Here is a 25,999-nt window from a genome sequence, read left to right as displayed (position 1 = left end):
CTATTTCTGCTTTGCAAATAGGATCATCTATACCATTTTTCTAGATTCCACATATATGTGTTAACATATGATATTTGTTTTTCTCTTTCTCACTAAGGCAGTGGTTCTTAACCAGAGGCAATTTTGCCCCTGGAAGGATATCTGGTACTATCTAGAGAGATTTTGTCGCCGTTGGTGGGAGACACTCTGGTCAAAGCCAAGGATGCTGCTAAACTTCCCGTAAAGAAGAGAATCTCTTCCACTCTCCATCACAACAAAGAATTATCCAGTCTAACATGTCAGTGGTGTTAAGGTTGAGAAACCCTGGCATAAGAGACAAACAGCATGAAAGATTTTTAGAAGGGGCAATAATCCACAACTCCTTGAAATAGGTTGTGTACCCTAGAGTGTGAAGTTGGACCTTCCTGAGAAGTAAATGGGATGTGTCCTCTATAGCATACATCCTCAGGAAGAGGGAGAGAAGCTGTATTCTTCTTGTAAAACTAGGCTTCAAGACAAAGCAGAAAGAAAAGACACGAGAAGGCAAGCAGTCCCTATAATCAGTTACACAGTTTATCTTGGTCATGCTTTTTGTTGCTAGCTGGCTCTCATAAAATCAATCACTTTTGAGAATCTTGCATACACAGTAATTGAGAAAAAAGTTATTAATGAGACATAAAGAATGTTGTCATCAGCCCATTTGGGCTGCTACAGATCTCTTGGATCCAGGTTCAAAGACAGATGGGAATACTGTAAGAGCTGGGCTACTGCACTATCCAGATTCCAATACAAGTTTCATAGCATCACGATGTTGGAAAGCCTCATTTTCTTTGGTGTTTGGATCAGGAGCCCAGCTCGAACTTGTGACAAGCCCATATTTCCACCAACAAATGCCAGGGTGTCTTCCCAGTATCACTTCTAGATTTTTTACCATACCTTCTGCAGCACATGACAGAAACTCATCTATGTTCATGAATCATAAAATAAACTAGGATTGGGAACAGGGCAGAATTTTGCCTCATTTCAAACATATCTTAGGTTTTTAGATGTCCATGAATAAACTGATTTACCTGCTTACCATTTAAAAATTTTTTTAATTTTTATGAATTTTTATTGGAGTATAGTTGCTCTATAATGTTATGTTAGTTTCTGCTGTATAGCAAAGTGAATCGGCTATACATGTGTGCTAAGTCACTTCAGTCGTGTCTAACTCTTTGAGACTCCATGGACTGTGTGCCTGTCAGGATCCTGTGTCCCTGGGATTCTCCAGGCAAAGATACTGGAGTGGAGTGCCATGCCCTCCTCCAGGGGATCTTCCTGACCCAGGGATTGAGCCCGAATCTCCTGCATCTGCTGCACTGAAGGAGGATTCTTTACCCCTGAGCCAACCGGGAAGCCACCCCCTGCCCCTCTGCCTCCGGCCTCTTTTTTGGATTTCCTTCCCATTTAGGTCACCACAGAGCCTTGAGTAAAGTTCCCTGTCTTATACAGTTGATTTTCTTTAGTGATCTATTTCATACACAGTGTTCAGTTCAGTTCAGTCGCTCAGTCTTCTGACTCTTTGCAACCCCATGGACTACAGCACACCAGGCTTCCCTGTCCATCACCAACTCCCAGAGCTTGCTCAAACTCATGTCCATTGAATCAGTGATGCCATCCAACCATCTCATCCTCTGTCATCCTCTTCTTCTCCCACCTTCAATCTTTCTCAGCATCAGGGTCTTTTCCAAGGAGTCAGTTCAGTCTCATCAGGTGGCCAAAGTATTGGAGTTTCAGATTCAGCATCAGTCCTTCCAATGAATATTCAGGACTGATTTCCTTTAGGATGGACTGGTTGGATCTCGTTGCAGTCCAAGGGACTTTCAAGACTCTTTTCCAACACCACTGTTCAAAACCATCAGTTCTTCCGTGCTCAGCTTTCTTTATAGTCCAACTCTCACATCCATACATGACTACTGGAAAAGCCATAGCTTTGACTAGACAGACCTTTGTCAGCAAAATAATGTCTCTGCTTTTTAATATGCTGTCTAGGTTGGTCATAACTTTTCTTTCAAGGAGTAAGTGTCTTTTTATTTCATGGCTGCAGTCACCATCTGCAGTGATTTTGGAGCCCCTTCAAATAAAATTTGTCTGTTTCCATTGTTTCTCCATCTATTTGCCATGAAATGATAGGACCAGAAGCCATGATCTTAGTGTTCTGAATGTTGAGTTTTAAGCAACTTTTTCACTCTCCTCTTTCACTTTCATCAAGAGGATCTTTAGATCTTCTTTGCTTTCTGCCATAAGGGTGGTGTCATCTGCGTATCTGAAGTTATTGATATTTCTCCCAGCAATTTTGATTCCAGCTTGTGCTTCATCCAGCTTGCCATTTTGCATGATGTATTCCACATATAAGTTAAATAAGCAGGGTGACAATATACAGCCTTGACGTACTCCTTTCCTGATTTGGAACCAGTCAGTTGTTCCATGTCCAGTTCTAACTGTTGCTTCTTGATCTGCATACAGATTTCTTAGGAGGCAGGTCAGGTGGTCTGGTATTCCCATCTCTTTCAGAATTTTCCTCAGTTTGTTGTGATCCACACGGTCAAAGGCTTTGGCATAGTCAGTAAAGCAGAAGTAGATGTTTTTCTGGAACTCTCTTGCTTTCTCAATGATCCAGTGGATGTTGGCAATTTAATCTCTGGTTCCTCTGACTTTTCTAAATCCAGCTTGAACATTTGGAAGTTCATTGTTCATGTACTGTTGAAGCTTGGCTTGGAGAATTTTGAGCATTACTTTGCTAGCGTGTGAGATGAGTGCAATTATGCAGTAGTTTGAGCATTCTTTGGCATTGCCTTTCTTTGGGATTGGAATGAAAACTGACCTTTTCCAGTCCTGTGGCCACTGCTGAGTTTTCCAAATGTGCTGGCACATTGAGTGCAGCACTTTCACAGCATCATCTTTTAGGATTTGAAATAGCTCAACTGGAATTCCATCACCTCCACTAGCTTTGTAGTGATGCTTCCTAAGGCCCGCTTGACTTCGAATTCCAAGATGTCTGGCTCTAGGTGAGTGATCACACCATCGTGATTATCTGGGTCATGAAGATCTGTTTTGTACAGTTCTTCTGTGTATTCTTGCCACCTCTTCTTAATATCTTCTGCTTCTGTTAGGTCCACATCATTTCTGTCCTTTATTGTGCCCATCTTTGCATGAAATGTTCCCTTGGTATCTCTGATTTTCTTGAAGAGATCTCTACTCTTTCCCATTCTATTGTTTTCCTCTATTTCTTTGCATTGATCGCTGAGGAAGGCTTTTCTATCTCTCCTTGCTATTCTTTAGAACTCTGCATTCAAATGGGTATATCTTTCCTTTCCTCCTTTGCCTTTCGTTTCTCTTCTTTTCACAGCTATTTGTAAGGCCTTCTCAGACAGACATTTTCCCTTTTTGCATTTCTTTTTCTTGGGGATGGGCTTGATCACTGCCTCCTGTACAATGTCACAAACCTCCGTCCATAGTTCTTCCGGCACTCTGTCTATCAGATCTAATCTCTTGAATCTATTTGTCATTTTTACTGTATAATTGTAAGGGATTTGATTTTGGTCATACCTGAGTGGTCTAGTAGTTTTCCGTACTTTCTTCAATTTAAGTCTGAATTTGGCAATAAAGAGTTCATGATTTGAGCCACAGTCAGCTCCTGGTCTTGTTTTTACTGAATGTATAGAGCTTCTCCATTTTTGGCTGCAATGAATATAATCAGTCTGATTTTGGTATTGACCATCTGGTGATGTCCATGTGTAGAGTCTTCTCTTGTGTTCTTGGAAGAGGGTGTTTGCTATGACCAGTGCATTCTCTTGGCAGAACTCTATGAGCCTTTGCCCTGCTTCATTCTGTACTCTATGGCCAAATTTGCCTGTCACTCCAGGTGTTTCTTGACTTCCTACTTTTGCATTCCAGTCCCCTATAAGGAAAAGGACATCTGTTTTTGGGTGTTAATTCTAGAAGGTCTTGTAGGTCTTCATAGAACCATTCAGCTTTAGCTTCTTCAGCATTACTGTTTGGGGCATAGACTTAAGTTACCGTGATAATGAATGCTTTGCCTTGGAAATGAACAGAGATCATTCTGTTGTTTTTGAGATTGCATCCAAGTACTGCATTTCAGACTCTTTTGTTGACTATGATGGCTACTCCATTTCTTCTAAGGGATTCTTGCCCACAGTAGTATATATAATGGTCATCTGAGTTAAATTCACCCCTTCCAGTCCATTTTAGTTCGCTGATTCCTAAAATGTTGACGTTCACTCTTGCCATCTCCTGTTTGACCACCTCCAATTTGCCTTGATTCATGGACCTAACATTCCAGGTTCCTATGCAGTATTGCTCTTTACAGCATCAGACCTTGCTTCTATCACCAGTCACATCCACAACTGGGTGTTGTTTTTGCTTTGGCTTTGTCTCGTCATTCTTTCTCCACTGATCTCCAGTAGCATATTGGCACCTACCGACCTGGGGAGTTCATCATTCAGTGTCCTATCTTTTTGCTTTTTCATACTGTTCATGGGATTCTCAAGGCAAGAATACTGAAGTGGTTTGCCATTCCCTTCTCCAGTGGACCACATTTTGTCAGAACTCTCCACCGTGACCCATCCCTCTTGGGTGTTAACAGTGTATATATGTCAATCCCAATGTCCAAATTCATCCCACCCCATTTCCCCCCTTGGCATTCACACATTTATTCTTTCTGTTTTTGTCTTTATTTCTGCTTTGTAAATAATAGTATCTATACCAATTTTTTCAGATTCCACATATATGTGTTAATATGCAGTATTTGTTTTCTCTTTCTGACTTACTTCACTCTGTGTGACAGTCTCTAGGTCCATCCACATCTCTACAAATGACCCAATTCATTCCTTTTTATGACTGAGTAATCTTCCATTGTATATATGTATGTACCACGTCTTCTTCATTCATTCCTCTTTTTATGGACATTAGGTTGTGTCCATGTCCTGGCCATTGTAAATACTGCTGCAGTGAACACTGGGGTGCATGTATCTTTTGGAATTATGGTTTTCTCTGGGTGTGCGTCCAGGGGTTGGATTGTTGGGTCATATTTTTAGTTTTTTATGGAACCTCCATACTGTTCTCCTGCTTACTATTTAAAAGGGGATTTATCTTCACTTTCCTGCTAAGTTCTGAAAAAGTGTCTTTGCATCTTTCCAAGTCTATTCTCACACCTGATTTGAATTGGATCACTCTTGAAGTCTTGTTGTATGAGCTCTCCCTGCTTCTGTGACTTCTGTTGGGTTCCCTCTCCATCCTTGGCTCTCATCCCGTGACTACAGGTTGGGTATTTAATAGGATGTCCCTCGATGTGGGTCAATTTGGTGTTTCCACTGATTAAATTTTTAATGTTTGGCAGACATGCCCCAGGTGTGATGTTGTGTTACTGTCTGTGTATCTCCTTAGGAGGAACATAACATAACATAACATAAACATGTGAGTTTGTCATAATATTGGTGATGTTAACTTTGATCACTTGGTTAAGATGGTGTCCACCAAATTTCCTCTGTAAAGTTCTATTTTACCCTTTGTAATTATGGGAGATATTTTGAGATTATGTAAATACCCCTTTATGTATCAAACTTTCACCCACTAGTTCTAGCATTCACTGATAATTTTAAAACAATTATTCTTCCAATTGTTATTTCTTCTATGCATAAGGAAGAGCAGTCAGCACATATTTATTTATATCAGAGTGGACATGTGGATTCTTTATTTTATTCTGTGGGTTAGAATTCATCCAATTTGATGCTCAAATTGTTTTCTCATGATTATTTAATTTGATTCCCAAGTTATTTGAGGTTTAGCCAAGTGGGGATAAAGGTAGGCTCCTGTGTCCTTTAGATATGTTCCCACCATTAAAAAAAAACACATCCATGTTTTCTGGTGGGATGAGATGTTTCATCTCATGGTATATTGTACCATATATGGTATATTATACCATACCTTGCTCCATTCCTGTAATCAGCTCTTTCTCCAAGGAGCCATTATCCTATTATAGAAGAATAATATTTAGAAATCACATGTGGGTCCTGGGAGTGTTCATTGCTACTGGAATCATTGCTTCTAGGACCTCCAGCTCTCAAGGCTGGGGAAAAAATCAATCTCTAAATCAAAAACTTTATAAGGCATTCATACCGATCTTTTTATTCAGTCCAACACTACAGGGTTTATTCTAGTCTTCCTGTTGCCAGGTCTTTCTTCAGATAGATGTATTGTGATTATTTTTCTCCCACCAGGTGGTTCTCCATTTCATTTACTTGATGATGTCTTTTTAAAATTTTTATTTATTTATTAGGCCATACTGGGTCTTAGGTTGTGGCACGTGGGATCTAGTTCTCTGGCCTCTCACCAGAGATCGAACTCAGGCCCCCTGCATTTGGAGCACGGAGTCCTAGCCACTGGACCACCAGGGAAGTCCCTCAGTTGTGTCTTTTGATAAGCAGAATATTTTTATTTTGATGTCATCCAGTTTGTCAAAAATTTCTTTGTGCTGTGTGTCTTTTATAAAAAATATTTGCCTATTCTCCTGGTTTTTTATCCTAGAAAATTTGTAGTCTTAACTTTCATGTTTAAATCAATGATCCATCTCATATTAATTTTTTGTGTGGTGTGTGATTGAAGTCAAGATTTGTTTTTTTCCACATGTTCATCTGACTGTTTCAGCTCCTACTTACTGAAAAAAATTTCTTTTCCTCCATTGAATTGCCTTGGTGCCTTGGTTGAAAATCAGTTGTCTTTATATGTGTGGGCCTATTTCTGGACTCTATTCTCTGCCAGTAACCTATTAATCTGTTCCTACATTAATACCACATTCTCCTGATTACTTTGGCTTTACAGTACATTTTAAAGAATAAATGTATTTATTGTTGGATTCATTGGCTCTTCATTGCTGTGCATGGGCTTTTTCTAGTTGCTGTGTGTGGACTTCTCTTTGTGGTAGCTTCTCTTGTTGTGGAGCATGGGCTTCTAGGGCACACAGTCTTCAGTAACCCTGAAGCAGGTGGGATCTTCCCCAACCAGGGATCAAACCTGTGTCCCCTGTATTGGCAGGCGGATTCTTAACCACTGGACCACCAGGGAAGTCCTATATTACATTTTGAAATCAAGTTGTGTGTGTCCTTAAGCTTTGTTATTTCTTTAAGATTCCTTTGACTACTCTAGGTCCTTTGCATTGCCACTTATAATTAACTCATCTATTTCAACAAAAAATGTCCTTTGGAAATTCAATTGGAATTAATCTACAGATTAATTTTGGGGAGAAATAAACTCTTAACGACAATGTGTCTTTTAATGTATGAACTTTGGTTTGGACTTTGACCCTTTGAATTTCTCTCTCACAAAGTCTGTGTGCATGTATGTATATATATGTATATGTATATATGTTGGTCAGCTCTACTCAATAGAAATTGCTTTACTGTTCTTCCACTGAGCTGAAAACTTTAACTGTGAGCACTTACCTTCCTGGCTCAGAGCAGGGAGATTATGTATTAAAGATAAGTTGATTTTGGGAAGAGTTAGTGGTAAGAATGAATAGGAGGGACATCCCTGGTGGTCCAGTTGTTAAGACTCATGCTCCCAATGCAGGGAGCATGGGTTCGATTCCTGGTCAGGGAACTAATATCTCATATACTGTGGTGTGGCCAAAAACAGGAATAAGAGAGAGAGGCATGGACTCTTCTCTCTGTACTTGTAGGGAGCACAGGCTATGGCTTTCCTGTATGAAGGTCCAGTGTGGGAAAGGGGTGGTTAGAAATGGGAAGGGGAGTATCTAGAGCTAAGATTAGGGAATTCTGGGGGAGAGATCAATTGTATGCATTTGGCTAATAACTGGTATCTGAAGAAGCTGAGAGAAAAAGTAGCAGTCTTAAGCAGATACATCCCATGTAAATATATCTTCCCCAAAAGAACATATGTTCCATTCAGGGCTCGGCTGAGTCTTTGGGTCTGAAAGATAAATAGACTTTCACTTCTCAGGTCTGGTCACTGGGGTGAATATCACTGTAGCAGAAAATATGACAACTATAACATAATATAAAAATGGCTGTAGGGGACTTTCCTGGTGGTCCAGTGACTAAGACTCTGTGCTCCCAATGTTGGGGGGGGGCGGGTTTCAAGTTCTATCCCTGTTCAGGGAACTAGATCCTATATGTTGCAGCTAAGAGTTCACATGCTGCAAATAAAGATCTTGCATGCCTGGCGTGCTCAGTCGCTGTTGTGTCTGACTCTTTGCAACCCCCATGGACTGTAGCCCACCAGGCTCCTCTGTCCATGGGATTCCCCAGGCAAGAACACTGGAGTGGGTTGTCATTTCCTCTTCCAGGGGATCTTCCCAACTCGCGGATCGAACTGCATCCTTTGCACTGGCAGGTGGATTCTTTACCTGCTGAGCCACCTGGATGCCTCAACAAAGATCAAAGATGCCATGTGCTACAGCTAAGACCCAGAGCAGCCAAATAAAAAAAAATAAAAAGCTACTATTTATTGGGCACCCGTACTGTGCTAGGCCCAATACTGCCATTTTCCATAGGTTTCATTTTCTCAACAACCTCTGGAGATAGATAACAGTTAGTTGTAGTTGACAGATGAAGAAGTTAAGGATTTGAATAGTGAAGTGCACTGGGGCCACGTAGGTAAAAGTAGAAGAGACCTTTCAGTAACTCCCACGCCTCCCGGTCTCTGCACATAGCACTGATCTACACTCACGTTAAATCTCACAGCCATGATGCCCCTGAGACCTCATCACACTGAGGGAAGCCCTGCTGACGTCTAATCTACCTGCTTGGCAACTTGTCTTCTCCATAAATCTAGACAAAGGCCAGGGTGAGCTTCTCTGTCAGATTCTGTCTCCGCTGTGCCTTCATTAGTCCAACGGAGATGGAACACTATGGCCATCAGGCCTGGAAATTAGGCTTGGGAAATCCCCGGTGGTGTTGAGGCCATTATCACTCAGCTCGGGCTGGCTTCTGGGCTTTTAAGTGCATTAGAGCACTCTGCATTGACTTGACGGGCTGCTCCATGCTGGCTGACTTGTCAAATTACCTCTCATTTGTACAGCTCACCTGATGTTGCTGAAGCACTTTCCTGGCATCGGGAGCCGGTGGTCCATCCTGAGGGATCTGGGGACTGAGCCTTGTTTTACAGATGGGGAAGCTGAGACCTGGCTGTATCGAGTAAGTACGTATTCAGTCTCCCTCAAATGCTTCATGTTTGTAACTGGAGTGATTGTTTTTTTCATGTGGCTGAATCTCAAGTTTCAATATGATAGTTTAATGAGCCTCCGAGTGAGGCTATGTTTGGGGGGTCAAAGTGAAGCAGAGAGGAGATGATTCTTTCATTATAGCATATGGGTCCTGTTTGTTGTTTTTGTTGTTAGTCACTAAGTTGTGTCCAACCCTTTTGTGCCCATATGGACTGTAACCCGCCAAATTCCTCTGTCCATGGGATTTCTCAGGCAAGAATATTGGACTGGGTTGCCATTTCCTTCTCCAGGGGATCTTCCTGACCCAGGGATCAAACCCAAGTCTCCTGCATCTCCTGCATTGCAGGCAGATTCTTTACCACTAAGCCACTGGGGAAACCCTTAGATGTTTGCTACCTCTCATAGCATCTACTACGTGCTAGGTTTGGAATTAGACAGACACTTAGGATGGAGTATGAAGGGGATATACAACCAGACACAAAGCAGAGTCTCCAGAAATGGTTCAGGCCAAAAGAACCCCAACAGTTAGCAGTTGGGGCCGGACATCAGCCCCCCAAAGTGCTAGGAGAGACACACTAAAGATGGGAGTCCAAGCAGCCCCCTCAGTGAACTGGACCTCATATTGGAGGTGGAGCCAAAGCTGGTGGGAATTCCTTGTGCTGAGCCAGTCTGCCAGGAGCAGTGACCTTACGTTAAGTCCCTATCCACTGGAGGCTTTGCAGGTGGCACAGTGGTTAAGGATCTCACTGCCATTGCAGGAGACACAGGAGATTTGGGTTTGGTTGCTGAGTCAAGAAGATCTCCTGGAGAAGGAAATGGCTACCCACTCCAGTATTCTTGCCTGAGAAAACCTATGGACAAGAGGAACCTGGTGGGCTATAGTCCATGGGGTCACAAAAGAGCCAGACACAACTGAACGACTGAACAACAACACCCATTTTGGGAAGGGAGCCTGACAACTTCCTACCTAAGTCTGTCATTCTGAGATACAGGAGTCAGATCGAGCTTTTCAGTAGGGACAGTAGGAATGAGGAGCTTGGAAGGGCCAAGGTCAGGGGATGAGACCAGGGCTCATGGGTAAAACTTCCTAGGTCTACAAAGTTGGAAAAAATGGTGTTTCTGACTGCTGTCCTAGAATCCAGACGACCTTTCCAGCTGGTTGTATCTCTTTACCACTCTCTGAAGGCAGGAATCTCTACTGTAGTGAAGTTGTAAAAATGTAGAAATATAAAAATAATTGTGGGGAGTTCTGCAAAGGCTCTTTCTTCAGTACGGGCCCTTTGGTTGGCCTGGTAGGAGGAGGCAGCTCTGAATGAGGAGTATCTGTAATCTATATTTTTGAATAAGTCAACTAGGAGATTCAGAGGCAAATAGAGGATTGAGGCTGGTGGCTCTGACAGTAATGAATCCACCTGCAATGCAGGAAACCTAGGTTTGATCCCTGGGTCAGGAAGATCCCCTGGTGAAGGGAATGGCAACTCCAGTATTCTTGCCTGGAGAATCCCATGGACAGAGGACTGGCGGGCTACAGTCCATGGGGTCACAAAGAGTCAGACCTGACTGAGCGACTAACACTTTCAGGGGATGGTGGAGACAGTTTTACAAACACCAGGAAATCCATTGGCACTCAACCCTGTTCAGGGCCATATGCAGAAGGAATGAAGTCTCCACCAGCACATCAGCTTCTGTGTAGGATCCTCAAACAGACTTTTTCTAGCCTGTCACCCAAGTCCCTTGCCTAGACATTGGCCCAGTCTTAGGATCCAGATTTTGTGCTCTGAGATTCTGCTCATGGTTCCTCAAATTCTTAGCCCTGGTTCTTTTGGTCCAACTCCCTGCCTACTCCCCAACCCTACCCCTTGCTTCACCATCACATGTCCTATTTGCTCTCCTGGAACTTGACCATCTGTTGTCTGGGTCCATTCCCACCACTCCATCCCAGTGAATGACTACACAACCTGAGGTTGGACTGCTGCTTGTTACAAGTAAGACTTTGACATTGAGAAACTTCTAAAAGCCAGTGACCCAGGGAAGACAGGGCTTTTGTACCTAATTTTAAGGTCATCCAGTGGTTTGAATACCACACTTCCACTGCAGGAGGCACAAGTCTGATCCCTGGTTAGGGAACTAAGATCTTGCATGCTGTATATAACCAAAAAATAGGAAAAAAAAAAGTTAATTGATGGTGGAACATAGAAGCTGGAATTTTTTGGTGTTTCTTTGACTTTCTCTTTTGGAGTGGACAGTGAAACTGTGGTACCTTGAGAGATAAATACTTTCAAAGAACTTGTAGATTTTATTTAATAATCTAGGACCCTGGGGGTCCTAGAGATTCAGTTCAGTTCAGTCGCTCAGTCGTGTCCGACTGTTTGCGACCCCATGAATCGCAGCATGCCAGGCCTCCCTGTCCATCACCAACTCCCGGAGTTCACTCAGACTCATGTCCATTGAGTCAGTGATGCCATCCAGCCATGAGATTAGGTATCATCTAATGAGAAGTCCACATATGTATGTTGACTCTATATCTTTCATGAAGAGTTCTCAGAACTCAAAGGTAGGGGCTGATCCATCAAATATTTTAAATTTGTGAAACTTGTTTCTTTCTCCTCACTTCCTTCTCAGAGCTTTCCACAGTGTCTAGGACTCTATTCAAATCATCATAATGGACTAAGGCCCACTAATGATTTCATTATAACTCAATTACCTCTTTAAAGACCCTATCTCTAAATACAGTCACATTTCTTTAAAAAAAAACCAATAACATTTATTTGGCTGTGCTGGGTCTTAGTTGTGGCATGTGGGATCTAGTTTCCTGACTAGGGACTGAACCCAGGCCCCCTGCATTGAGTTTTATCCACTGTTCCATGAGGGAAGTCCCTACAGTCACATTCTGATGTACTCGGGATTAGGACTTCAACATATGAATTTAGGGGATAGATTTTTACCACCTGTTCCCACACCCCAGCCTTTCTCTGGCACCCAAAAAGTTCAGTGGCTTCTACAAATGGTATCTTTTTATATTAGTCTATTCCTACTTGGATGATGTTGGTATGTAGAATTTTTAGGGTCTAGGATCAGGTATTGAAGTTCATTGTTGGTGATATGTTGCAAATATTTCCTATTTGTCTTTTTGTTTTGATCATTTAAAAAGCCACATAATTAAAAAATAATTGCTTTTGGATATTGAGTGATAGTTGGAGCTTTCTCTTGTGATAGAGATGAATATAAATAAAATGGCAGAGAATGTTAAGGAGATTGGCATAGCTGGCATCTGAAAATACCAGATAGAGGGAAGACATGGCTGAAGCAGATACCACCTCTCTGGGGCCTCAATTCCCCCCACCCCTGCCCTGTTATGGGATAAATGCTCCCCCTTCATCCACCTCCCTATCCTCTTGCCCATGCTAATAATAACCTTTAGAAAAAATAGCCTTAAACTTTCCAGCGCCTCTATTTTTCTCTACTCAGGAGCATAGTATAGGAAATATGGGGTAAAAACCATGAGCAAGAATATAGTTAACTATGGCTTTTCCATTGGTCATGTATGGATGTGAGAGTTGGACTATAAAGAAATTTGAGCACTGAAGAATTGATGCTTTTGAACTGTGGTGTTGGAGAAGACTCTTGAGAGTCCCTTGGACTGCAAGGAGATCCAACCAGTGCATCCTAAAGGAGATCTGTCCTGGGTGTTCATTGGAAGGACTGATGTTGAAGCTGAAACTCCAATACTTTGGCCACCTGATGTGAAGAGCTGACTCATCGGAAAAGACCCTGATGCTGGGAAAAATTGAGGGTGGGAGGAGAAGGGGGTGACAGAGGATGAGATGGTTGGATGGCATCACCAACTTGATGGACATGGGTTTGGATGGACTCCAGGAGTTGGTGATGGATAGGGAGGCCTGGCATGCTGCGGTTCATGCGGTCGCAAAGAGTCAGACACAACTGAGCAACTGAACTGAACTGAACTGACATGTCAAATTTTTCTAGTTTTCTATCCAAGAAAGTATGGCCCAGAATACAGATGGTCTGATTTTGGTGGGGAGTGGAGGGGATAAAACTGGAAAATCATTAGTCGCCCTCCTGCTCCCTACCTGGGACTGCTAGATCTGTGCACAACTGGAGGAGATGCATTATGCTCTGAGGGAGGCTCATCTTGGTGGGAATATTGATTCTGACCACAGCTATCCCTGTCTCAAATTGATAAAAGAAGATAAAAATATCTCTATTTGATATGACTTAGTAATCATCATATTCTGTCTTTAAAAAAAATAACAAGCTGGAGTTTCTGTGACTGTTGCTGCTTCTAAAATGACCCCTTATGGGAGGGGTCTGGGCATTTATCCCAAGAGGCTGCCTTGTTTCTAAAACTCTTCTTAAGTGCACTGTTCTTTGAATAAAGTCCACACCTTTTGAAGCTAAAGCAGAATTTCAGAAACCACCCCAAAGCCTTCGAAGACAGGCAGATACCACCTCTCTGGGGCCTCAATTCCCCCCACCCCTGCCCTGTTATGGGATAAATGCTCCCCCTTCATCCACCTCCCTGTCCTCTTGCCCATGCTAATAATAACCTTTAGAAAAAATAGCCTTAAACTTTCCAGCGCCTCTAATGAAGCTTGAGTCTCAGAGTCTCTAGCTTGTTGGGGTCCCTTCTCAGGGTCAGCAGGTTCCCCTCCAGGACTAAGTGGAGAAAGCAGCCACCCCAGCCTACCTCTGCTAGGCCACGATGCTTGACTGCATGTCCATCCTCTACATGTGTCCTGTCCCTCCTTCCTTCTGTGCTAGGAAACCACTCCCCATGTGCCCTACTCAACACCAGTAACACCCCAGGTCCTCACTCCAAGCTATTGAAGAGGCCAGGAGTGCAACCGGTTGTTATTGTTTAGTCACTAGTATCTGACTCTTCTGTGACCCTATGGACTCTAGCATGCCAGGTTCTTCTGTCCATGGGATTTCCCAGCGAGAATACTGGAGTGGGTTGCCATACCCTCCTCCAGGGGATCTTCTAGACCCAGGGATCAAACCCGAATTTCGTATATTGGCAGGCAAATTCAGGGGCATTTACAAAAGGCTTTGAAGTTGAAGGCAGCTATTCTGAATTATTAACACTAAAAAAACAGATTTCCATCAAGCATGCTAGAAGAAATACTGAATTACTTTTCTAGTCTGTCGATAGAGAACAATGTCACAAAGTCAGTGTCATATGAACACTCAAAGTGTATGAAGCCCAGAAAGGGTAGGAAAAATGTATCATAGGGTTGTGTTAAGCAATTAATGAATGATGGTGATTGAAGTAATTTTCCTGAATTGTGCCAGTTATCACTTTATTGCCTCTCAGTTCCTACCCACCCTCCTTTGCTCTGCTTTGTCATACTAGGGTGAGCCATGTAAACAAAGCTGGGTGACAAAGATGCTTCTCGTTTCCTGCTTCTGGATTTTCCTGCCTCTCTTCTTGCTTCTGGGGCTTTTGCCAACCCCCATGGGGCTTATCCTCATGCAGGTTTCAGGGCCACCTCAGCGGGTGGTTCCAGTGATTTCTGCTAGCACTGCAGCCAGCTTCTGGCAAGTCTCCCAGGCACCCAGCAGGAGGAGTGCCAGCAAGCCTCACTGGTGCCTGATGGGCAACTTTCCAGTGCATTTCCCTGCAGAAGCTTTTCACAAGTTCCACTCACATCCCAGAGGGTAGCTCCTCAGGAAGTATAGTCCACACCCTGGCACATGGTTTATTGCTTGTCAGACCTGGCCCGAGACACCTCTGCTCCACCATCCAATGGGCCACACCCATACACCCTCTCCATCAAGGTCTGAATCTCAGCCCTGGTGGGGGTGGGACAGTGGGGAACGCTTCCAAATATTTTCTCTTTGCTTTTGGTATTAAGTCCAAAAAAGAAAAAAAAAAATCATTGCTAAGATTGATATCAAGGATCTTACCCCTGTTTTCTTCTAGTTTTATTGTTTTATATCTTACGTTCAAATCTTAAATCCATTTGAGCTGATTTTTGTGTATGGTGTAACTCTTGAGAGTCCCTTGGATTGCAAGGAGATCCAACCCATCCATTCTGAAGGAGATCAGCCCTGGAATTTCTTTGGAAGGAATGATGCTAAAGCTGAAACTCCAGTACTTTGGCCACCTCATGTGAAGAGTTGACTCATTGGAAAAGACTGATGCTGGGAGGGATTGGGGGCAGGAGAAAGAGGACGACAGAGGATGAGATGGCTGGATGGCATCACCGACTGGATGGACGTGAGTCTGAGTGAACTCCGGGAGTTGGTGATGGACAGGGAGGCCTGGCGTGCTGCGATTCATGGGGTCACAAAGAGTCAGACACGACTGAGCGACTGATCTGATCTGATCTGATCTGATGGTGTAAGATAGAGAGAGGTCCAATTTCATTCTTTTGCATGTGGATATCCAGTTTTCCCAGAACAATTTATTGAAGAGATTGCCCTTTCTCCATTCTATATTCTTCACTCTTGTTTCATAGATAATTGATCACAGAGGTGTGGGTTTATTTCCGGCTCTCTATTCTGTTTCATTGATTTGTGTGTCTGTTTTTATCCCCCCATACCATGTGGTTTTGATTATTATAGCTTCGTAATATAGCTTAAAATCAAGAGGTGTGATGCCTCCTAATTAGTTTTTCTTTCTAAAGATTACATTGGCTATTTGTGGTCTTTTGTGGGTTCATACAAATTTCAGGATTGTTTTTTCTGTTTCTGTGAAAAATGCCATTGGGATAGTGATTGCACTGAGTCAAGTCTATAGAACATTTTGGGCACTTTGGGTTGTATGGACATTTAAACAATATTAATTACCTACACTGAGAATTATAAGATACTGTTGAAAGAAATTGAAGAACAAATAATTGGAAAGATACTCTGTGCTCTTGGATTGGAAGAATTCATGGTGTGTGTGTGTGTGTGTGTACACACATATAACTATTATTTATTTAAAAAAGAAAATTCTGTCATTTGTGACAACATGGATGAACTTAGAGGGCGTTTTGCTGAGTGAAATTAGACAGAGAAAGACAAATACTTTATGGCATTACTTGTATGTGGACTCTGGAAAAAAAGTTTAACTCATGGAAATAGAGCAGAAATGTGGTTGCAGAGGGTTGGGAGGAATAGGGAGAGGTTTGTAAAAGGGTATAAACTTTCATCTATAAGATGAATAAGGTTTGAGGATTTAATGTATATATGTCCCAATCACTATAGGTGATAATGCTGTATTGTATAAATGAAATATGCTAAGAAAATAGAACCTAAATGTTCTCATTAAAAGGATAAATATGTGAGGTGAAGGATAGATGTGTTAATTAACCCAGGGGAGGGATCCTTTCATTATATATATATATATATATATCAAATCATCACATAGTACACTTTAAATATCTTAAAATATCTTATGATGGAAAAGGGGAAACAGAGGACAGATGGAGAAATAGAAAACAGATATCAAGATGGTAGCTATAAATGCAACCATATTGATGATTAATTAAATGTAATGGTTTAAACACTCCAATTAAAAGTCAGAGATTATCACATTGAATTAAAAAAAAAACTATATGCTATCTACAGGAAATCTGTTTTAAAATAAAGATACACGTGGGTGAAACCTAAAGGATGAAAACCTATCCCATGCACACATTCATTCAGCACCCCCAAAGCCTGCCTGGTTACTGTAGCACATGTGCAAGACCAGCTCCGTTTTGCCCATAAATTTGCCATTCCTCTAACTGTACCACACAATGAAGCCGTACACTTGTTTTTATACCATCTCCCCTAGAATCTCCTCTGGGAGGCCTGAATGGGGAAGTGACTTCTATGTTGCAAAATAAGGTATAATCCCAGTCCTCAGCTAGCACATCCATTGCCACACTGGGTGTCCTTCCAGTCACTCTAATTCAGATATCATTGTTGCTTCTACATAGACGCTTTCTCCCTCCAAGCAGCATTACCATTCATTCTGGGGATATTTTACCCCTGAAAACCACTGTTCAGCTGCCAAGGCAGGAACCTCTTGGCTAAGTTTTATGAAATTCAAATGGGCACAGCAGGCACTGCACCACACTTCCATCATCCCTGACATCTATGGCCTTTCAGCGGGAAGGAAGGACGGAGCCACCAATAAAGCAAGTCAGTCTGGCTGGTCAGCTGTGAGGCCGTCTCTGTGTTGTGGTCTCTTAAACCCCTCTGTCAGACTCTGAAGAAATCCACACATCTGCTGGTGATTAGGGGAGCAAAGAGGTGGTCTAATCCCCTCTCCATCCAGAGCACACGCACACCTAATTCTAAAGAATGTCCAAAGAATTCCTTTTAAAAATGTAGCTTGATTCTTACTGAAGTGATATGTGCACACAATTTTAGAAGTCAAATAATACCCCACAACTTACAGGAAAGGAAGCACTCCTTCTCCCCAGCCTGCATGCACCCTACTTTTTGCCCCCCATCTCCACCACTCAGAATGCATGCTTTTAAACCATTTAGCCTTCCTTCTCTTTCTTTCTTTTTAAACATTGCTATTTCTACATAATGTGTATATATTACTAGCTATAATTTTTTAAGCTTTAGAAGTCATTTATTCACTTCCTACTACTGAAATACTGTTATGACTCCAATCCCCTGGCCCTTGGCATCTATTGATACCCATGTATTAGGTTGGCTGAAAAGTTTGTTTGGGTTTTTCATTGGAATGAATTTTCCGGCCAACACAATACTTTGTCACTCTATGAATTTGACTACTCTCAGTACCTCATATAAATAGAATCAAACAGTATTTGTCTGCACCTATTGTGTATTGAAATGCATTATATATATATTTAATATTTATTTGGATGGGTTGAGTCTTGGTTGCAGCACAAGGATCTTTCGTGAGGCGCATGGACTTAGTTGCTCCACGGCATGTAGGATCTTAGTTCCCTAACCAGGGATTGAACCAGTGTCCCCTGCATTGCAAGACAGATTCTTAACCATTGGACCACTAGGGAAATCCCTGGGTTGCACTTTTAAGGTTAATTTACTATATGTCCCACAAACATTGCACCTCTGTTTTTCCCCTAAACCACCATATACCCCTTCCCCATCTTCCTAATTTATATAGTGTTTTGGTCAAATTGATATTTTGTATTGTCATTATTTTGATTATGCAAATATTGTTCACAGTATACCATGTATTATATTATGATTTTATTTCCCTTATTATATAATTTAAAATAGTTGCTTTACTTTTTATTTACTTAGTTTCATAGCAGTTACTTATCATTGATTCAGCCCCAAACATTCTAAAAGAACCTGAACAATCCTCTTGTGCATGTGTGTTAAGTCACTTCAGGCATATCTGACTCTTTGCGACCCTATGGACTGTAGCCCATCAGGCTCCTCTGTCCATGGGATTCTCCAGGCAAGAATACTGGAGTGGGTTGGCATGCCCTTCTCCAGGGGATCTTCCCAACCCAGGGATTGAACTTGGTGCTTCTCTTTCATCTCCTGCATTGGCATGCAGGTTCTTTACCACTAGTGCCATCTAAGAAGCCAAAATAATCCTCTTACAGGGGTCAAACACACCAACTCATCTATCAGTTCCATGTTTTCCCCTTATAGGCAGCCCTCCTGAAGCCCACATGTCAGAACTGAGTGGGGGTGTGGAGGGGGAAGGAGGGCCTTACTGAGTTCACTTCTCCACTCTCACCCAGTGTTTCTCTGGTCCAGCCCTTCTGGAGAATAAGTCTCCTGTCTTCCACAAAGAGAGGCAGGGTCGTTCCCATGGCTTTGCAGCCTGCACTTAGAATCTGGGGGCCCAACTCCTCCTTATTAGAGCTTTAAACCAGCTCTCCTTTCTGCCCTGCACTGCCAAACCCACCCTATTCTTTCTCTTTGAAGGTGTCTGTGCCTTGATTTCTGAAACTTTCCAGGCTTCTTTACTGGGAATCATTTTTTTCTTTTTTTTAACCAGTTTCATTTCCTCTGCAGGCAGTTGGATTTTTGCTCTCAGAGCTCAGTGAAGGCAGCACCATTTATTCAACTGTTTTCAATTTTCCCAAATTTGGTTGACATCTCTAGTCTGTCATCTCGTCTCTGACTCTCTTTCTAATTCTCTTAGTGTCCTTCTGTGGGAATCGGGGAAGAGGTGGAGATAAACATGTGTTATGTCTGCTTTGTTTAGCTGAAAAACCTCCTTCAATCAATTCTTAACTTCTGTTCTAGTGATAGAATCAATCTGTTTGCAGTCAAAAGGTGTGGGAGGGGTGAGTCTACCCAGGTTCATGCCCTGTACCATTTAGGAGTAGTCAGCCATAGAGGTTTTTTTTTTTAATTTTTATTGGGGTATAGTTGCTTTACAATGTTGTGTTAGTTTTCTGCTGTACATCAAAGTGAATCAGCCATACATATACAGATGTGTTTTTGAATTTCCTTCCCATTTAGGTCACCACAGAGCACTGAGTGTTCTCCGTGCCATACAATAGGTTCTCATTAGTTTTCTATTTTATACACAGTACTGTATATATGTCAGTCCCAGTCTTAGTAGGCTGTAGAGTTTTAAGGGACCTTTATGGACAATCATGTTTGTCTTCTCAGTATATCTCCCATGCTTGACCCCAGTCTGTAATAACTACTCAGTGCATGAGCAAAAACAGTTCCCTTTGGAATGCTTCCTTGCCATCTCCTACTTCCCACTCCTAGTTTTTTTTTTTTTTTTTATTCCTCATATTCTCCCTAAAATGGTTGCTTTTGGTCATGGCCTTGGGTGTGCATTGTCAATCTATGGATCAATCCTTAGCAGGGAATTTCTCTCTTTTGTTCATTGTTGGAGAGAGGGTGGAGAGAGTCTCACATCCTGCTGGTTGGATGGAAAAAGACCATTATGGTCATCTGGTCTCCAGGTGGATTATCTAAAATACATCAGCTATCCGTGCTGTTGGCATATCTCCTGTATTTTATCATTCTGAAGAGTATCTGCCTTCTCCCCAGACTTGGGTTATGTTAGGAGCATCCTTTTGAATTATCTTAGCCTTGCAAGCCATGGGCTCTAGGAAAAGAATGGAGGAGAGAAAACCCACAAATGTATTTTAAATATGTTGGCTGTATTAATTAGCATTTGCGATTTCCCAATCCTTTTATTTATTTATATTAGGTTTTAAAACAAATTGCAATATATTAGCTTTAAAAACAAAGTGCAATGGAGCTGAATACACTTGTGTTATAGCTCTTGACTCTTTTCATTCTGTCTGGGCAGGCCTCACTAATTTGGCATAAACCCTCTATATGCTATGTAATTTGATTAAATAATTCCCTATGGTGTACCAAGTTCTGTAAAAATCCATTTTTAAGCAGTAAAGTGGAACTAAGACACTTTAAAGAGATAAATCTGATACCATGGGTAAAGATTCTGGGGATTTGTTAAATATGTACCATAAGCATGAAAATAAAGTATCCTTGGAGTGGTTGAAAATAATTATTGATATAATTAAAAGTAGAGGAAGCAGAAAGATATCAAAAGTTACCTAAAATTTCTCCAAAATAATGGACAGAGGTGCCATGAACAGTTGTGCAGGTTGTGTCCGGAACAAGATGTTCAGCTGAGGGAGTAAACCTGCATTCCACTGCCCAAGTTAGGTGCCCCTGGGAATGCATGAACGCTGTAGGGTTTATGGGAGCAGAGACTACTTTATCATATGTGAACTAAATGGATCACACAACTATGAACTTTGGGGAAATGTATCATTAAGGGGCTTCCCAGGTGGCGCTAGTGGTAAAGAACCTTCCTGCCTGTGCAGGAGACAAAAGAGATGCGAGTTCAATCCCTGGGACAGGAAGATCCCCTGGAGGAGGAAATGGCAGCGCACTCCAGTATTCTTGACTGGAAAATTTGATGGACAGATGAGCCTCACGTTCACAAAGTGAACAAAGGGTCATAAAGTGTCAGATGTGACTGAAGTGACTTAGCATAGCACACAACAATGGATATTTCAGCTTTTAGGAAAATCAGGCTTCTCCAGGGCCCTCCAGCAGGTTGGGACCCAGATTGTGGGACACCTGGTAAATTCCTTGCTAGACACTTTATCTGTGTCTTGTGGACAGGAAGACCAGGCCTGGGCCTCCAGCTCTCTGACTGCACAGCTGAAGCACCCAGTTTAAAGAGTTTAAAAGGTTCTAGGTATTCCGAGAAACTTGAGCATTTCCAGCCATTCAATTAAATCATTTGCAAAAGCCTGAATGTCTGAACTTCCAAAGCCATTTAAAATTAGGCCCTATGTATGCCTGGAAGTCAGGAAATAAGACAAAAGTCAAGGGGTCAAGACTGTGTAAAAGGTGAACTCAGATCTCAAGGGAGGATTCTACCAGCATCCTCAGGGAGTGGGGCAGCGGCTCAGGTTGTTTTCCTGAAACTGAAGACCTTGGAAACGGGCTGGGACCAGGTCTGGAACATCTGGCCTTCTGTCTGTGGGGAGGGGATCTGCACCCCCCGCCCCCTCGCCCCGGGGGTGTGTGTCAGGACTGGACTGGTGGGGTGTGAACTGCAGAGAGGCCAAGAGGAGATGGGGCTCCTTCTCCTCACTGTCAGAGGGGAGCATGGTGGGAAAACATGGGCTCCCAGGACCACATTCAAGGGGGGAGGGGGCAGGAGGGAGCTATTGCCAGATGGACTCAATTTTCTACATAAAAATCAGGTGAGGTCGTTCCCAAAGCATCAGTGGGGAGAGAGGAAAAGCAGAATGGAAAACAGAGAGGAGACGGGCCGGTTTTTGAAGTTTTTAGCCTTACAATGCACTGCACGGGGGTGGCCGAGATTAGGTAATTGGTGGTTTGTTTTGTTTTTAAGCAAAAGTGATGGATCTGCAAAAGCGGGGAATTCAGGGCATTTGTTCATTGTCATTGATTTAAGCATTATGATTTAATTCCTGTTTTTAAAATGGCTGCTCTTTGTAGTCAAAATCTTTCCAAGTTATGAACCTTAGGTAATTTTTTGGTGCAGCTAGAGGAGTGCACATGTTTTATGGGTACAGCTTACTGTATTTTCACCAGGGGAGCCCTCTCCTGTACCCTGCACCCAGCCTGAGAAATTGAACATTAGCAGCCCCCAGAAGCCTCACTGGGACCCCTTCCAGTCTTGACTGCCCCTCCCACGGGTCAGTAGGTTCCTGATTTCTAACAGCTTAGGTCAGGTTTGCTTAAAACTAAATGAACTTAAAAGTCCATCCAATTATGACCTGCAGACCCTCAGGTGAGATCTTAAGTCATTCATTTACTTCTCAGATTTTGTGGGGTGATAAAGTTCATTAGGTTTTTTTTTTGTTTATTTTGTTTTTTTAAAACAGGTGTTTTTCTTTTATTTTTGGAGTGCTAGATCTTCCTTGGGGCTTCCCTGGTAGCTCAGTGGTAAAGAATCTGCCTGCAATGCAGGAGATGAGAGTTTGATCCCTGGGTCAGGAAGATCTTCTGGAGGAGGGCATGGCAACCCACTCTAGTATTCTTGCCTGAAGATTTCCATGGACAGAGGAGCCTGGCGGGCTACTGTCCATAGGGGTCGCAAAGAGTTAGACACGACTGAAGTGATTTAGCGGAGAAGGCAATGGCACCCCACTCCAGGACTCTTGCCTGGAAAATCCCATGGATGGAGGAGCCTGGTGGGCTACAGTCCATGGGGTCGCTAAGAGTTGGACACGACTGAGTGACTTCACTTTCACTTTTCACTTTCATGCATTGGAGAAGGAAATGGCAACCCACTCCAGTGTTCTTGCCTGGAGAATCCCAGGGATGGGGAAGCCTGGTGGGCTGCCGTCTATGGGGTTGCACAGAGTCGGACACGACTGAAGCAGCTTAGCAGAAGTGGTTTAGCACTCACACATGCGGGTCTTGCTTGCTGTGCATGGGCTTTCTCTAGATGCAGCCAGCGGGGCTACTCTCTAGTTGTGGAGCATGGACTCCAGAGTACAGGCTCAGAGCTGTGGCACACAGACTTAGTTATCCCGTGACATGAGGGATCTTCTCGGGATAGGTCTTCTCGAACCTGAGTCCCCTGCAGGTAGAATCTTAACCATGGACCCCGAGGGAAGCTCCCTAGTGTACTTTAGAGCAAGGACTGTTCATACACATCAAAGTCCTGATTCTCTCCAAGCCAGTGGGTAGACTTCTGAGGCCAGAGTTTGGGAGGTGGGTCAGTTACCTCTTGTTGGGGCCGCTTCCTCTCTCTGAGCTCAGTCTCATCATTGAATGAGGAACTGTACGTATCTCCCAGGCTTGCTGTCAGAGTACACAGTGGCATGTCCCATACACACCGTGGCTTCTTTCCCTTTGCATGTCCAGGGGCCTCTGATGGTCCAGGTCACAGAAAGTAGCCACCAGTTGTATATTTCAGGGGCAAAGACACATTTTACTGTTTGGACAAGATCTGGCAAAATCAGGTTCGGAATCCTACACCCACTGGGGCGAAGGTGATGACAAGCAATGCCAGCTTCTGACGTTTACCAGAAGAGTAGCTGTGCCACAGGAGAGAAGATGTTGCTCCCATGGGCAAGGGAAAGACAAACCTGGAACTCAGCCCATCCAGGTCATTTAAACACAAAGAATCCTGTTTGCGGTGCATTTCCACTGCTCACAGAACGAGCATGTGTTAAATAAGAAAAGCTACATCCTGGGGTTTCTCTAAGACTGTTGAGGACTTGTCACTTACAGCCTTCTACTCAAAGAGTGGTCCCTGGCCCAGCACACTGGCATCACTTGGGAGCTTGTCAGAAATGCGGAATCTTAGCCCTTGGGGAAGACCCAGCGAATCAGAGCCTGCATTCTACCCAGATACCCAGGGGATTTGTGTACACATTAAAGATTGAGTGAGTGAGTGAAAGTCACTCATTGTGTCCAACTCTTTGCGACCCCATGGACTGTAGCTCACCAGGCTCCTCTCTGTCCATGGAATTCTCTGGGCAAGAATACTGGAGTGGGTAGCCATTCCCTTCTCCAGGGGATCTTCCTGACCCAAGGATCAAACCCAGATCTCCTGCATTATAGGTAGATTCTTTACTGTCTGAGCCACCAGGGAAACCCAGAGACTGAGAAGCACTGCTTTACAGTGCTGCAGAATCACATTTGACCATATTTTAAGTTCTGCTGTTTTGCCTTGAGGTCCCTCGCTACCCTCTATGGACAGTCAACGTAACAGCAGCAAACCAACTTTTTTTTTTTTTTTTTTCACTTTTTTTTTTTAAATTTTATTTTATTTTTAAACTTTACATAACTGTATTAGTTTTGCCAAATACACACCAGCACAGACACTGTAAACTTGTAGGATTACAAAAGGCACATTCAGAGCAAGTGGGAGATTCTTGGTACTGGCACACAGCAGAAATATAGATCAATGGAACGAAATAGAAAGCCCAGAGATAAATCCACGCACCTATGGACACCTTTTCTTTGACAAAGGAGGCAAAAATATACAATGGAGAAAAGACAACCTCTTTAACAAGTGGTGCTGGGAAAACTGGTCAATCACATGTAAAAGAATGAAACTAGGATACTTTCTAATACTACACACAAAAATAAACTCAAAATGGATCAAAGATCTAAATGTAAGGCCAGAAACTATAAAACTCACTCTTAGAGGAAAACATAGGCAGAACACTCTCTGACATAAATCACAGCAAGATCCTCTGTGACCCACCTCCCAGTGTAAAGGAAATAAAAACAAAAATAAACAAATGAGGTCGAATTAAACTTAAAAGCTTTTGCACAATGAAGGAAACTATAAGCAAGGTGAAAAGGCAGCCTTCAGAATGGGAGAAAATACTAGCAGACAAAAAAACTGACAAAGAATTAATCTCCAAAATACACCAGCAGCTCATGCAGTTCAATACCAGAAAAACAACCCAATCAAAAAGTGGGCCAAAGAACTAAGCAGACATTTCTCCAAAGAAGACATACAGATGGCTAATAAACACATGAAAAGGTGCTCAACATCACTCATTATTAGAGAAATGCAAATCAAAACCACAATGAGGTATCATCTCATGCCAGTCAGAATGGCAATTATCAAAAAGTCTACAAACACTAAATGCTGGATGGGTGTAGAGAAAAGGGAATCCTCTTACACTGTTGGTGGGGATGCAAACTGGTATGGCTACTATGGAAAACAGTGTGAAGATTCCTTAAAAAACTGGAAATGGAATGGCCGTATGACCCAGCAATCCCACTGCTGGGCATACACGCCGAGTAAACCAGAATTGAAAGAGACACGTGTACCCCAGTGTTCATTGCAGCACTGTTTACAATAGCTAGGACATGGAAGAAACCTAGATGTCCATTGGCAGATGAATGGATAAGGAAGTTGTGGTACATATACACTATGGAATATTCAGTTTTCAGTTCAGTTCAGTCGTTCAGTCATGTCCTACTCTTTGTGACCCCATGGACTGCAGCATGCCAGGCTTCCCTGTCCATTACCAACTCTCGGAGCTTGCTCAAACTCATGTCCATTGAGTCAGTGATGCCATCTAACCATCTCATTCTCTATCATCCCCTTCTCCTCCTGCCCTCAAGTTTTCACAGCATCAGGGTCTCTTCCAAGGAGTCAGTTCTTCGCATCAGGTGGCCAAAGTATTCAGGAGAAGGCAAAGGTGGGATGATTTGAGAGAATAGCATTGAAACATGTATATTACCATATGTGAAATAGCTGACCAGTGCAAGTTCGATGCATGAAGCAGGGCACTCATACCTGGTGCTCTGGGACAACCCAGAGGGATGGGGTAAAGAGGGAGGTGGGAGTGGAGTTCAGGACGGGGGGGACAC

Source organism: Bubalus kerabau, chromosome 19 (assembly GCF_029407905.1).
Source record: "Bubalus kerabau isolate K-KA32 ecotype Philippines breed swamp buffalo chromosome 19, PCC_UOA_SB_1v2, whole genome shotgun sequence".
NCBI lineage: Eukaryota > Metazoa > Chordata > Mammalia > Artiodactyla > Bovidae > Bubalus > Bubalus kerabau.
This window is presented reverse-complemented; position numbering follows the sequence as displayed.